Here is a 16,056-nt window from a genome sequence, read left to right as displayed (position 1 = left end):
CAGACTCCAGAATGATCGTGAATGGATCCGATGCCGGTAGTTTTCAATAAGGCCATGGTTTGCACTCAAGTGGGATGAGGAAAAAATTCACGCCTTTGGGAGGTTAGGAAATGAAATATTTTCATCTCAAATCAATGTTTCATGTATATTTATTTGTTTATTTGGTAAGTAGTCTTATAATAGCCTGGATAATGAGGAGGCAGACGGGCATTTTCGCAAAATCAACACCAACAGAAAACTCTGATCTCTCTCATTGTGCGATAACTGGCTGACAGAACATTATCCCTTCCTTAACACGTAATAATAATGTATATATATATATATATATATATATATATATATATATATATATATATATATATCACAATCAGAATCAGAATCAGCTTTATTGCCAAGTATGCTTACACATACAAGGAATTTGTCTAGGTGACAGGAGCTTCCAGTCTACAACAATACAATCAATACCAAAAACAGCAGCAAGACATAGGTAATTAAACACAGAAAAGAACACAAAATAAATAATTATACATATACGTACATACACTCACCTTCATACATACCCACATACACACACGTAGTGCAAATCTAATACAATCTGTATATAAAGAACAAAAAACAGTATATTATGTACAGAGCAATGTAAGTAATGGCAGAAGTGGATAAGTTGGATAATATAAATTTAAATTAAAATTAAACTGTGTATTGCACATAATTATTGCTCAATGGGGCAATTTAATTGTTCATTAGATGGATGGCCTGAGGGAAAAATCTGTTCCTGTGCCTGACGGTTCTGGTGTTCAGAGCTCTGAAGCGCCGGCCAGAAGGCAACAGTTCAAAAAGGTAGTGGGCAGGGTGAGTGGTGTCCAGAGTGATTTTACCAGCCTTTTTCCTCACTCTGGAAGTGTATAGTTCTTGAAGGGGGCAGGGGGCAACCAATAATCCCAATGGAGTCGATGTGTATCTCCCACTTCAGGTCCTGTGAGATGGTAGTGCCCAGGAACCTGAATGACTCCACTGCTGCCACAGTGCTGTTTGAAATGTGAGGGGGGACAATGTTGGGGTGTTCCTCCTAAAGTCCACAATCATCTCCACTGTTTTGAGCATGTTCAGCTCCAGGTTGTTTTGACTGCACCAGACAGCCAGCCGTTCAACCTCCTTTCTATATGCAGACTCATCATCATCTCGGATGAGGCCGATGACAGTGGTGTCATCTGCAAACTTCAGGAGCTTGACAGAGAGGTCCTTGGTGGTGCAGTCATTGGTGTACAGGGAGAAGAGTAGTGGGGAGAGCACACATCCCTGGGGGGCACCAGTGCTGATGGTACAGGTGGTGGAAGTGAATTTTCCCTGCCTCACAAGCTGCTGCCTGTCCGGCCAGAAAGCTGGTAATCCACTAACAGGTAGAGGTGGGAACAGGGAGTTGGTTTAACTTAGTCCGAGTATATCTGGTATGATTGTGTTGAAAGCCGAGCTGAAGTCCACAAAAGGGTCCTTACGTATGTCCCCGGTCTGTCCAGATGTTGCAGGATATGATGCAATCCCATGTTGACTGCATCATCCACAGACCTGTTTGCTCGATAAGCAAATTGAAGGGGGTCCAGAAAGGGTCCAGTGATGTCCTTCAGGTGGGCCAACACCAGTCTCCCAAATGACTTCATGACCACAGATGTCAGGGCGACAGGTCTGTAGTCATTAAGTCCTGTGATTTTAGGTTTCTTAGGGACGGGGATAATGACTGAGCGTTTGAAGCAGCATGGGACTTCACACTGCTCCAGTGATCTACTGAAGATCTGAGTGAAGATGGGGGCCAGTTGGTCCCCATATAAACGCCTTTCAAAAAGCTCAAGGTCGCTTTACAATCAGTGTACATTAAATTATAACAAAATTCCAAATAAATGTCTAAGTGAAAATATTTTAATAAAATAGTCACTAACACACTATCAAGTGTTACCATAAATCATTTTTGATACATCAGGCTTTAAAGGTCATTGCCCTCCTGAGATCCAGTAATTTATTTTTATAAAGAACTTTTGTTATTTAAGTTGCTCTTAGCACATACGTCACAATATTAAATCTTCATGTGTCTTTAAAGGACACCCTGGTCTTTTCAGAGATACCAAATATTTGGGAGTTTGGCTATGACAAATTTTTGTCCTTACCTTAAAAATTCAGCACACCAAATCCATCCATCCATTTTTAATAGCCACTTGGCCTATGTAGGGTCGCGGGTAGTGCTGGAGCCTATCCCAGCTATCTCGGGTTGAAGGCTGGGAAACAACCTGGTTCATCACAGAGTTAACACACACAGATATACACATTCACACTCTCACTCACACATACTGGCAATTTAGAGACTGCAATTCACTTAACCTTTTTGTTTTTGGCTGTGACACCCACACGAACATAGGGAGAACATACAAAATCCATACAGAAATGCCCTGGGTAAGATGGGACTCGAACCGGGGACCTTCTTGCTAAAGAGTAGATAAGCTAATTCTTTACATTTTTATTTGATTTAATTAGATTCCAATTTTGATTTGATACAATATCAATTCATTTTAGAATATTTCAGTTATTTTCAGTCAACATGTTTAAGTAATTACATATTGCCTGATACTGTGCATAGTGAATTAAACACATTCCAGGATTACTTTTTATTTCTCTCATTCACGTATGTCCAAATATTTTGGCTATTATGTTAACATAGCCTACAAAGCTAATATAATGCAATAACAGAGAGGAGGAGGTGACAGCATTCCTCTCATTTGGAATTGAAGAATTTATTAAACAAAACAGTTTTCAAGTCCTCCATGCCAATTGAAAAAAACAAGGCAAAAATAAACATTACACATGTTCTGTAGTAGGGTATTACTGTATTACTAAAAAGATTGTGTTGTTGTCTAAAGGTTTTATTAAACATTAGGTTTAACATGTCCAGATAAATTAAAATATTTTTAATGCTGATGATGCACTAGACTCTGCAACATCTGCACGATGGACAACATGATACAAATAATGTTTAGCGAAAATTTTAAGGGAAAGTTCATCCAAAAATGAAAATTCTCTCATTATTTTCTCACCCTCATGCCATCCCAGATGTGAACAACTTTCATTATTCTTTAGAACACAAATGAAGTTTTTTAGAAGAATATTTCATCTCTGTTGGTCCTCATAATGCAAGTGAATGGTGACCAACATTTTGAAGCTCCAAAAGGACATCAAGTCAGCATAAAACGAATCCATGTGACTCTAGGGGATAAATCCATGTCGTCTGAAGAGATATGATAGGTGTGGTTGAGAAAAAGTTCAATATTTACTTTTTATTATAAATATCCACTTTCACTTCCATGTTCATCTACTTTTGTTTTAGTCAATTTTATTATTTTTGTATTTTGCCAATTACTGGGCAGGGAGGAGAATTTATAGTAAAAAAGGACTTACACATTCATCTGTTTCTAACCCACACCGATCATATCACTTCTGAAGACATTGATTTAACCACTGGAGTCTTTGGATTACTTTTATGCCATCATCTATGCATTTTGGAGCATTTTACCCATTCTCTTGCATTGTGAGGACATACAGAGCTGAATTATTCTTCTACAAACCTTTGTTTGTGTTCTGCAGAAGAAAGAAAATCATACACATCTGAAACTGCCATTTCCCTCAGGATAATAAGATTACTCTGTCAGAGGAACACACCGGGTAATGAATAATTGACAAAGTAAAATAGTAATCCTTGTTTGCTGCTACTTAAAATGCTTGGTTATTCAGTAGCTTACATTCTGAAGACGCTTAACCGTCTTCTGTAGTTTGTCCACTGCATCGATATGCTCATCTGCCCCGTTCTAATAGATCACACAGATAAATGTTAGAGCAAACTAGAGGAGAAACAGGGACATTACCTGACTCTAGAACTAGGTGAACTACACTTACTTGAAAAAGGCTGTCAGAGATTATTCTTCTCTGAATATTTAAACCGAAAATCCGGTTGGTTTTATTATTTTTCCCTTTTTCTGATCCCAGAATCTTAATAACCAATGAAGCATGTAAACACAGATTTATTTCAGTAAGTAAACTGAATAATGTGGCAAAATCATGGCCCACAAGTTCTATCTATCTATCTATCTGTCTATCTATCTTTCTGTGTGTCTGTCTGTCATCATCTGTCCGTCTGTACGTCCATCCATCCGTCTGTCTGTCTATCTAGTATCATCTGTCTGTCCGTCCGTCTGTCCGTCCGTCTGTCTGTCTGTCTATCTTCATCGTTGTCTGTCCATCCGTCCATCCTTCTGTCCGTCCATCCATCCATCCATCCATCCATCCATCTATCTATCTATCTATCTATCTATCTATCTATCTATCTATCTATCTATCTATCTATCTATCTATCTATCTATCTATCTATCTATCTATCTATCTATCTATCTATCTATCTATCTTCATCGTCATCCGTCCATCTGTCTGTCTGTCTGTATATCCATCCATCCATCCATCCATCCATCCATCCATCCATCCATCCATCATCGTCTCTCAGTCTGTCTGTCTGTCTATCTATCTATCTATCTATTTATCTGTTTCTCTATCTATCTGTCTGTCTGTCTGTCTGTCTATGACACTTTGCTATAAGTCATTTTGTTAATGTTTTAGTGAGTTCTTTATTTATTAATTGAATAAATAAAAAAAAATATTACTGTAAATAAAATTTGACTAAAAATAAAAGTAAAAAATACAAATAAATGTATGCATTTCATTGAACCTTTTTTCTGCATGTATCTAAATTTTTGTCTTATGAGTTTACGTAAGAAAAGGCAATATAAAGACTTTGGATTTCCAATAAAATTCTCTACAGCAGCAACATCAATGGACAGCAGGTGAACAGCTATCTAACTGTCTAACATCTCCTCAGCTTGATGTGGACCTCTTGTCCCTCCTCTAGAACAGAGCTAATGAAGTGCACTGCCTCTAGACCCTGTCTCATCACACGCAGGACAGGGACATCTCCGATCTTCCCATGATCATCAGGCTGGACATGAAACAAGACAGCTCAATCTCTGACAATGAACCACACTGAAGCAGTGCAATATCAAACCATCTGCAGAAGAAGACCTTGCTGTCTGTCGTTTGCTCTGGCGATCTGAGTGCATAAAGGGGATTGGAAAAATTTAGGAAAATCGTAATCAACGGCTTCAAGTGAGAAAGGAACAGAAGACACAAAGCTAAACCTGCCCCCCCAGCCAAACATACATGTTCTGTATGCAACCGAATCTGCAAGTCAAGGATTGGATTGTACAGCCACCAAAAAACTCATAAATAAAGGAGAAGATGGTCATCATCTGACTACGATGGACAACCACAAGTAAGAAGTGTGTGTGTGTGTGTGTGTGTGTGTGTGTGTGCCTGTGAATTCTGATCAACCTATAGCAAGTTGTTTATTATATCATTATTTAAAGAGATAGTTCACCCCAAAATGAAAATTCTCTCATCATTTACTCACCTTCATGCCATCCCAGATGTGTATTACTTTTTTTCTTCTGCAGAACAAAAATTATGATCTCTGCTCTGTAGGTCAATACAATGCAAGTGAATGGTAATCAGACATTTTTACCACCAAAAATCACATAAAGGAAACATAAAAGTATTCCATAAATATGATAGGTGTGGGTGAGAAACAGATCAATATTTATGTCCTTTTTTTAAACCTTAAATCTCCACTTTAACTTTCCTCTTTAAATCTGAAAGCCACATGTGGTACCTGTTTAGTTTTACTTTCATATCTGAAAGTGAAAGTGAAATGGGAGATTTATGGTAAAAAGGACTTACATTTCGATCTGTTTCTCACCTCCACCTATCATATCTCTTCTGAATACATGGATTAAACCACTGGAGTCATATGGATTACTTTTATGTTTCCTTTTTTGGGATGTTTTGGAGCTACAAACGTCTGATCACCATTCACTTGCATTGTAAGGACCTACAGAGCTGACATTTTTTTCTCAAAACCTTTGTTTGTGTTCTGCTGAAGAAAGACAGTCATACTCATTTGAGATGGCATGAGGTTGAGTATATAGTGAGAGAATTTTCAATTTGTGGTGAACTATACCTTTAAAGACATCCCTGCTGAAAAAACCCCAGCAGAAATCCTCACAGAAATTATAATGGTTTTAATGCTAATTATATTGGTTTTAATGGAAACTATAATGGTCCGGGTGGGTCTGTACTGGTAATGCGTTGGCTTTTATTGGTGGCATGTTGTCTAGAGGATACCATTAGAGACATTATTGGTTTTTTTTTTTGTGATGAGTAAAATGCTACTGTACATTGTTGAAATGTATGTGTTAAAGGAATAATTCAAACTAAAATTATAATTTTCAAAGCTCCAAAAAGCACATAAAGGCAGCATTAAAAAAAAAAAATCCATTAGACAAGTGGTTTAATCCATGCCTTTTGAAGAAATATAATCAGTTTTGGGTGAGAACAGACTGAAACTCCTTTTCATGATTCCTAGTGCTTGACACAAGCGCAGAGAAGTGTAATTGAGCTAGAAAAATCATCATCGCCAAGGAGAATGCTGATGTCAAGATTTGCAGTGAAAAAGGAGTTATATTTTGGTCACCCAACATCGATAGGATCACTTCAGAAGCCATGGATTAAACCACTGGAGTTGGATGGATTACTTTTATGCTCTTTTTGTGTGCTTTTTTGGAGCTTTAAAGTTTTGGTCACCATAGCAACCATTTGTGTGCATTGTATGAACAAACAGACATATTATCGCCATTAAAATAGCCTAGACTCCTTAGTGTTAGGTTTTTCTTTTCTTATCTTTTTCTCCAGTTTTGTGTGAAGGTGCTTCTCATTCTTGACCAGTAGACGGCACCACTGACCACAAATAAAATGTAATGTTTTTATTAATATTTACAGTATAATAATAATAATTAAACGTGTTTTAAACGCAACTTACGAACATACAATTGACCAGAGCATGTTTTGCAATTGGTACGTGACGTGTATGAATTTAATTGTGTCTTTATATTATCACACCCTCACAGCTATAAAAGAATGATCAATAAGAATGCAATCAGACAAAAGCACTAGAGAGCACAATATATAGCAGTAAATTCTCTCAACAATCAACAAAACGATTAGAATAGTACTGAACTGCAGATTACAGTTCATTAACTGTGAAATGAGTGAGTGACCCCATACGCCCATTTAAAAATGTGCATCAATTAAAAAAAGTTACACATAGGTTCATTATGGACAAAAATGGCCATGTCCAAAAACTGTCATAAAAATATTATAGATTTATATTTTTTTTCCACTTTCACTGACATAATTTTTTTAACCAGCATCAGCTCTAATCATAATGACCAAACATTCATTCATTTTTAGAATTTTAACCCTTTAAACGCTGGTTTGTTTACATAATGCCACTGTTGTTTTTTTAGGAAAAAATGAAAAATAGTAATTATTTTCAATTTAATAGATGCTAAGCAGAATTTTTTTTCTTTGATTATTAGAGCCTCGGATATGTCAATGATTAACAACAACATTCATTTTGATGCTTATGCAGTATCAGATTTAAAAAAAGCTACCACTTAGGTCCATAATGGACAAAAATGGCCATGTCAAAAAAGTGTCATAAAAATATTATAGAATAATATTTTTTCTACTTTCACTGACTTATATTTTAACCAGCATCAGTTCTAATCATAATTACCAAACATTCATTTATTTTCAGAATTTTAACACTTTAAACGCCGGTTTGTTTACATAATGCCACTGTTGTTTTTTTATAAAAATATAATAATTATAATTATTTTCAATTTAATAAATGCTAAACAGAATTTTTTTATTTTTATTATTAGAGCCTCAGACACATACAAACCACACTCTGAAATCCATACCAACACACTCACACAATTATATATTCATAAATCTAATTGGCTCTATATTATGCATAAGCCAAAAACAGCAGAAAACAACAACAAAAGCGATGATATGCAAAACCTGAAAAAATGGCACGATCTGGTAAAAAATATTTAAAATGTAAATTTTGAAGCCTTGCCAACATGTTAATGAAAGCATGTTAAACAAGATTGCATAATTTTATAGTTAAATGGCACTGGGATTAAAAATCGCAGTTTTAATGGGTTTCAATGTGCCATTTTTGTCCAAAACGACGCTAAGAGGGAGTATTTTGTGTAACTAGTGCAAAAAATATTTTTTTTTAAAGAAAATAGGGTGAAATATTAAAATTCCAATAAAAATTCACACCTGTGGAACATTTTATGCAGTTAGCATTAACACAGACAAAGTTATCAAAAAAACAAAACTGAAAAAGCCAAAAATGTCCACAAGGATGCACAAGGGTTAAAACACGAGGTGCCGCCCCGCCTTGAAGGTGACGATGACAACCACTAGAAACGTCCACTGGAGGAGGTCTGCGTTACCAAAAATCCATCAACTTCACCAAACTAAGATTTCCGTTCAACTATAAATTGGTTAAAGTAGAGACTCTTATAGATATCTGCGAGATGAATCACAATGCACATTCATACTGTGGGTTAATGCAGAGGAGCGCTCATGGTAGGTTTCCAGCATGAAACAATGTATCCGTAATAACCAAGATGATGCGCGTTTAAATGTAACCGCCTGCGTTCATACGTTCCAGTGTTGTTACGTTCTAACGAGAGCAGCGATTCCAGTGGATACTGCGTTTCATCATCTGTTGATCATCGCAACTTTCTGTTGATCTAAATGCTTTCTGATGCCATTGCTTTGTATGCTAGATGTGGTCGTTTAAAGCTGTTGGAGTCATATTTTGGGATGAAATCATGCCATGACATTGGTGTTCTGTGTGAATATGCTTTATGTTATTATGGAACAATAGCAGGACGATATGGTCATTTAAGGATGTCCAGATCTCCCGTAATGCCAAATGTTAGCCTACTAGCATCCAAGCAAAACAAGATCTACAACGGTACAACTTCTTTGAAGGATAAAAGAGATGCTCATTCTCTCCTAATATCGTTTTGATTAGATCATAGCAAAGATATCTGGAAATGTTAGGCCCCTCCTGGACTATGCTTGGCTGTTGTAGAGAAAAGTTGTTAAAGGAGTAGTTCACCCAGTATGTAGGACTTACTTTCTTCTGGAGAACACAAGCGAAGATTTTGGGAAGAATATTTCAGCTCTGTAGTTCCATACAATGCAAGTGAATGGTGACCAATAATGGGAATCTCCAAAAGCACATAAAGGCAGCATATAAGCAATCCATATGACTTGAGTGGTTTAATCCATGTCTTCTGAAGCGATCAAAAAGGTTTTGGGTGAAAACGGACCCAAATGTAGCTCCTTTTTCACTGTACATCTTGCCATCGCAGTCTCTAGGCATGATCATGATTTTGAGCTTGATTACTCTTCCTAGTGCCTAAAACAGATGTTTGTGTTATTGGACATTTGTAGCCCTTGTGACAACTTTCCTTGGTCTCCCCTTTATCTTAAAATAATATGGTATATTCAGATGTGTAATTTGTTTACTGAAATATGACATCTGACAAACCTTATTATTTGCGTAATCCAGAAGAAAAGTTAAAGGGTGTGGTTTTGCAGGTTGGCATAATTAAATATTTATCTAGATGGTTTCGATGCAGGCGTTCTTTCAGATGACTAAAGACTAAATGTAATTAGGATTATGCAGGAGACATTTATTAGCTAGTGGAAAGACTGAAGCCTGTGGTGATCTCTGAGTAATTGTGTGTGTGTGTGTGTGTGTGTGTGTGTGTGTGTGTGTGTGTGTGTGTGTGTGTGTGTGTGTGCTGTAGAAGTCACTGGAAACACAAGGCAAGCAGCAGGGCTTCAGTCCCACATTGTCAGCTACAGGCTTAAAATTGTCATATTTTCCTTGCACTCATGTTGTTCCAGTCCCATACAACGTGTTAGCCTCAGACACCATTCACTTTCATTGCATCTTTTTTTGTTGTTGGATAGAATCACAGTAAATGTTTTATGCCTGAATTGCTATTAATTATCCTTATTGTTTTATTAAACCGATGATAAACTAGTTTGACCACTTATGATATCCATTTTAATTTACTTAACCTCCAGTTTGTGGCTTTTCATACCTCATACACACATGCATGTTTTTTTCTTCTGTGTGATGTGCCACCCTGCTGTGGCTGTCGACACTCATATAACCAAGAGCTGTTTATGGAAAATATGAGACATGTACAATATGTGGAGACCTATGCTCCTAATATAGACTTTTACTGTGGAAAATGTAGTGCTGTTGAGATGTTTATCTATGGATAGTTACCTCCTGGCAATCTTTATTTGAAGCACAATCTGTATCTGTGTTGCAGAAACTTGCTCAATGGTAATATTTTTATGACTTTGTCATTTAAAACTGTGTTATTTATTCATTGATTAAGTTTGGGAAGCTTTTCCCTTTAGTGTAGTTTCTGATTATTTTCATTGCAAATAATTGTGGTATTTTAAAATGAGGGTTTTGTTAACCAGCATCAAAGAGTAATAACGTCCTGCACCATTTAGAAATATGAAAAGAACGTTTTCGATGTTTTAGAAATTTAAAAACACACTTGTGCGCACCCCGACTGTCGCCAATGCCGACTAGATTTTAAATTATTGTCACAATCAATTATTTTTGCTAGCATTTGCGACCATTTTAGTCGCAGTCTGGAGCCCTGACTTTCGACTTCGAGAAAATTTCATTTTTAATTTTTTTAAAGGGAGAAAACATTCCCTTATATTTTTGTCAATGTAAAAAAAAATTACCAAAAAAATCACAAGGGTCGAGTTCACTCATTCTCTCACTTGACATAAGCGCATTGGCAAGTTCACGGAATACAGAAGCGCAGTGTTGTTTACAACATAGGAGCATAGATATTCATACCTGGATGCCTCATCCAGCTGGTTTGGATACGTCAACTCTGGCGGCATCTTGGAACGGTCAACATGGAGAGCTGTTTGAATCAGTTTGAATGCAAGTGAACAGAGATGCTTCAGACCAAGCTCCTTGGTGATAGCACACATACATCACCCAGATGTCTATTTGATGTGTGTGTGTTTACATCTGGATGACTTTATGTTGTTTGCACATCTGCAATAAGTCTATAAGATGTATGCAATATAAGTATGTCTTGGATGTCAATAAGACATTCAGAAGATGTCTTTGTGATAATTAGGATTAAAAATTTCTGTAAATCTGATCTTTTTAAGATGTTAATTAGATTGTGATGCTTTCCAGATGAAAGGATCTCATAGATGAGCATATGTGTGCTATGAGTTTGATTTTAATGACACTTGTTGACATTTTGCGTTTATAATATCTTGCCAGTCTTTATACTGCTGGTTAATAAGAAATTTGCATTAGATTGGAAGTACATTATGGAATATTCTTCAGCCGGATCAATAATGAAACCCATTTATTCCATGTGGTTGTTTATAGTCATTTTAGAAGGGATGTCTTGATACTGTAATGGAGATCAAGAAACTTATAAATGTCAATGAGAAATGTTTAAAGCCTAAAGGATTTTCCTTGCTATGCAGTATTTTACTGCATGACATTTGCCCCTTGCAAGCAATGTTTCCTTTGTTTAACTGTTGCTTCCTTCTGATAGTGGAGACCAACATTTATTTAGGTGATGTGAAATAACATCTTGGACATCTGTCTTCCTGGTTCTTTACTGAACTGGGAGTCCTGTTCTCCAATCAATACTGTTTGACCTTCATTTTTCTTGTTCACTATTTTTCACAATTTGTTGTGTTCAAGGACAGTGAACATCTAAACAATTCTGTTGAAATGACAAGAGGAATTTCATGTTTTTTATCTGATTCCGGTTCCTTAACGATTCTTGTAGTTCATTTGAGAAAGCGTAAATAAGTACTTACTACATAGGCTACTAAACAAAAATTCTAAACTTGTATGATTTTTTTTTTGTATTTTTGGTAAGTACCATTTATTATAACTCTCTTAAAATTGTTCTAAATCAGTTTTTAACAACACTTTGTCAAATGAAACAAAACACTTGCTTTATTCCATGGAAAATAAAAGTGTGTGATATACAGTGAGGAAAATAAGTATTTGAACACCCTGCTATTTTGCAAGTTCTCCCACTTAGAAATCATGGAGTGGTCTGAAATTGTCATCGTAGGTGCATGTCCACTGTGAGAGACATAATCGAAAAAAAAAAAATCCAGAAATCACAATGTATGATTTTTTAACTATTTATTTGTATGATACAGCTGCAAATAAGTATTTGAACACCTGAGAAAATCAATGTTAATATTTGGTACAGTAGCCTTTGTTTGCAATTACAGAGGTCAAACATTTCCTGTAGTTTTTCACCAGGTTTGCACACACTGCAGGAGGGATTTTGGCCCACTCCTCCACACAGATCTTCTCTAGATCAGTCAGGTTTCTGGGCTGTCGCTGAGAAACACGGAGTTTGAGCTCCCTCCAAAGATTCTCTATTGGGTTTAGGTCTGGAGACTGGCTAGGCCACGCCAGAACCTTGATATGCTTCTTACAGAGCCACTCCTTGGTTATCCTGGCTGTGTGCTTCGGGTCATTGTCATGTTGGAAGACCCAGCCTCGACCCATCTTCAATGCTCTAACTGAGGGAAGGAGGTTGTTCCCCAAATTCTCGCAATACATGGCCCCAGTCATCCTCTCCTTAATACAGTGCAGTCACCCTGTCCCATGTGCAGAAAAACACCCCCAAAGCATGATGCTACCACCCCCTTGCTTCACAGTAGGGATGGTGTTCTTGGGATGGTACTCATCATTCTTCTTCTTCCAAACACGGTTAGTGGAATTATGACCAAAAAGTTCTATTTTGGTCTCATCTGACCACATGACTTTCTCCCATGACTCCTCTGGATCATCCAAATGGTCATTGGCAAACTTAAGACAGGCCTTGACATGTGCTGGTTTAAGCAGGGGAACCTTCCGTGCCATGCATGATTTCAAACCATGACGTCTTAGTGTATTACCAACAGTAACCTTGGAAGCGGTGGTCCCAGCTCTTTTCAGGTCATTGACCAGCTCCTCCCGTGTAGTTCTGGGCTGATTTCTCACCTTTCTTAGGATCATTGAGACCCCACGAGGTGAGATCTTGCATGGAGCCCCAGTCCGAGGGAGATTGACAGTCATGTTTAGCTTCTTCCATTTTCTAATGATTGCTCCAACAGTGGACCTTTTTTCACCAAGCTGCTTGGCAATTTCCCGTAGCCCTTTCCAGCCTTGTGGAGGTGTACAATTTTGTCTCTAGTGTCTTTGGACAGCTCTTTGGTCTTGGCCATGTTAGTAGTTGGATTCTTACTGATTGTATGGGGTGGACAGGTGTCTTTATGCAGCTAACGACCTCAAACAGGTGCATCTAATTTAGGATAATAAATGGAGTGGAGGTGGACATTTTAAAGGCAGACTAACAGGTCTTTGAGGGTCAGAATTCTAGCTGATAGACAGGTGTTCAAATACTTATTTGCAGCTGTATCATACAAATAAATAGTTAAAAATCATATATTGTGATTTCTGGATTTTTTTTTAGATTATGTCTCTCACAGTGGACATGCACCTACGATGACAATTTCAGACCCCTCCATGATTTCCAAGTGGGAGAACTTGCAAAATAGCAGGGTGTTCAAATACTTATTTTCCTCACTGTATATATATATATGATTGATTATAAAATGTGATCTCATCTTCATCAAAGTCACAAGTATAGACAAACACAATGTGCTTAAGCTAACAACACACCGACAATTATTATCTTTAATGTCTATATTGAACACATCCCATTAAACATTCACAGTGCTGTGGAAAAAGTAAGTGAACCCTTGGATTTAATAACTTGTCAATCCTCCTTTGTCAGCAATAACCTTAACCAAGCTTTTCAGGTGCGCATTAGACCTGCACAATGTTCAGAAGGAATATTGGACCATTCTTCCTTACAGAACTTTTGGAGATTTTTTTTTTACGCCATACATAGTATTGCGTGTTTTTCCCAAAGAAATCAATTCATCAATTTCATCAGTCCACAAAACATTTTCCCAATAGCATTTTGGATTGTCAAGGTGGTCTTTAGCAAACTTAAGGTGTACAGCAATGTTTTTGTTGGAAAGCAGTAGCAGTAGACTCATGAACCGAGATATTAACCACTTCCAATGATTCCAGTGAAGTCTTTAGCTGTCATTCTTTTTTATTTTATTTTTACCTCATAGAGAATTCTGCGGTGTGCATCTTGGCTGGATGGCAACTTCTAGGGAGAGTAGCCACAGTAATAAATCGTCTCCATTTATAGACAATTTGTCTAACTATGCACTTCGAGATGATTTTGTAACCCTTTCCAGCTTTATGCAAAGCAACAATTCTTGATCGTAGGTCTTCTGAGATCTCTTTTTTGCAAGGCATGGTCCACGCCATCAGATGCTTCTTGTGAATAACAAACTCAAAATGTTTGAGTGCTTTTTATAAGTCAAAGTAGCTCTAACCAACACCTCCATTTTATTAATTCGACACCAGGTTTGCCACTCCTTACTCCATGTAGGGGAGGGCGATATACTGGTAGACACGTTAAACCAGCATAAATTTGACAACCTGTATACATTTTGCATTAAATCATTAAGAGCCTTATGCATTGTTTGTTTCCATTGGATTTTTTTTTCCCCCATTTATTATTTCCTTTGTTGCATTGTTTTGAGAATATATGGAGTTTATTTAGGAAAGTTTATTATAATAATAATAATAATAATAATAACAACAAGAATACTAGTCAACAACATCAGACTGAAATGTGGCACAATGTTTGTCAGAATAATAGTAGAGAATTCTATATTTCAGCTTTTATTTCTTTCATCACACTCCCAGTGGTTCAGATGTTTACATACACTTTGTTAGTATTTGGTAGCATTGCCTTTAAATTGTTTAACTTAGGCCAAACATTTTGGATAGCCTTCTACAAACTTCTCACAATAAGTTGCTGGAATTTAGGCCCTTTCATCCAGACAGAGCTGGTGTAACTGAGTCAGGTTTGTAGGTCTCCTTGCTCGCACACGCTTCTGCCCACAATTTTTCTATTGGATTGAGGTCAGGGCTTTGTGATGGCAGCTACAATACCTTGACTTTGTTGTCCTTAAGCCATTTTGTCACAACATTGGAGGTGTGCTTGGTGTCATTGTCCATTTGGAAGACCCATTTGCGACCGAGATTTAACTTCCTGGTTGATGTCTTGAGATGTTGCTTCAATTTAGCCACATAATTCTCCTTCCTCATGATGCCATCTATTTTGTGAAGTGCACCAGTCCCTCCTGCAGAAAAGCACCCCCATATATATATATATATATGAAGATAGAAGTTTACATTCACTTAGTTTGAAGTCATACAATTTTTTTAACCCCTCCACATAATTAATATTAGCAAACTATAGTTTTGGAAATACTTTTGGGACATTTATTTTGTGCATGACACGAGTAATTTGTCCAAAAATTGTTGACAGACAGATTGTGTGTGTGTGTGTGTGTGTGTGTGTGTGTGTGTATATATATATATATATATAATCTCAGAATGATCTTAATTGCCAATTATGCTTACACGTACAAGGAATTTTATAAAATATATAATATAAAAAAATAGAATGCAAATTAAAATATAAGTATATATAGAAATACAAAATAAGACACGCGCGCATATATAGAATGTGTGTACTGTACAAATACAAACCTGTTACATGCAGATGTAAGAGAATGTATGGCAGGAAAGTTGGGATAATTATGTTGGATAAATATAAAAAGACTAAACTGTGTATTGCTCATAATTATTGCTCAATGGGGCAGTTTTAACTGTTCATAAGATGAATAGCCTGATTGGAAAAAACTGTTCTTGTGTCTGATGGTTCTGGTGCTCTGTAGTGCCGCCCATAAGGCAATAGTTCAAAAAGGTAGTGGGCTGGGTGAGTGGGGTCCATAGTGATTTTTACAGCCTTTTAACTCACTCTGGAAGTGTATAGTTCTTGAATGGAGGGCAGGAGGCAA

The 16,056-nt window shown here is 36.9% G+C and overlaps 1 protein-coding gene across 1 annotated transcript in view; it reads left to right on the top strand.

The window, feature by feature from the left end:
• The first annotated feature begins 8,427 nt into the window (after positions 1–8,427).
• LOC127627196 (phosphatidylcholine:ceramide cholinephosphotransferase 1-like) overlaps positions 8,428–16,056 on the top strand; it is a 51,567-nt gene continuing 43,938 nt past the window's right edge. Inside the window, exon 1 of the mRNA XM_052103480.1 lies at positions 8,428–8,589. The gene's annotated coding sequence lies outside the window, so the exon portion shown is untranslated. The remainder of the gene's footprint in view (positions 8,590–16,056) is intronic.

This window comes from Xyrauchen texanus, chromosome 33 (assembly GCF_025860055.1).
Source record: "Xyrauchen texanus isolate HMW12.3.18 chromosome 33, RBS_HiC_50CHRs, whole genome shotgun sequence".
NCBI classification, from domain to species: Eukaryota; Metazoa; Chordata; class Actinopteri; order Cypriniformes; family Catostomidae; genus Xyrauchen; species Xyrauchen texanus.
The sequence above is the reverse complement of the archived record's forward strand: the minus strand, read 5'-3'. Positions and strand labels throughout refer to the sequence as shown.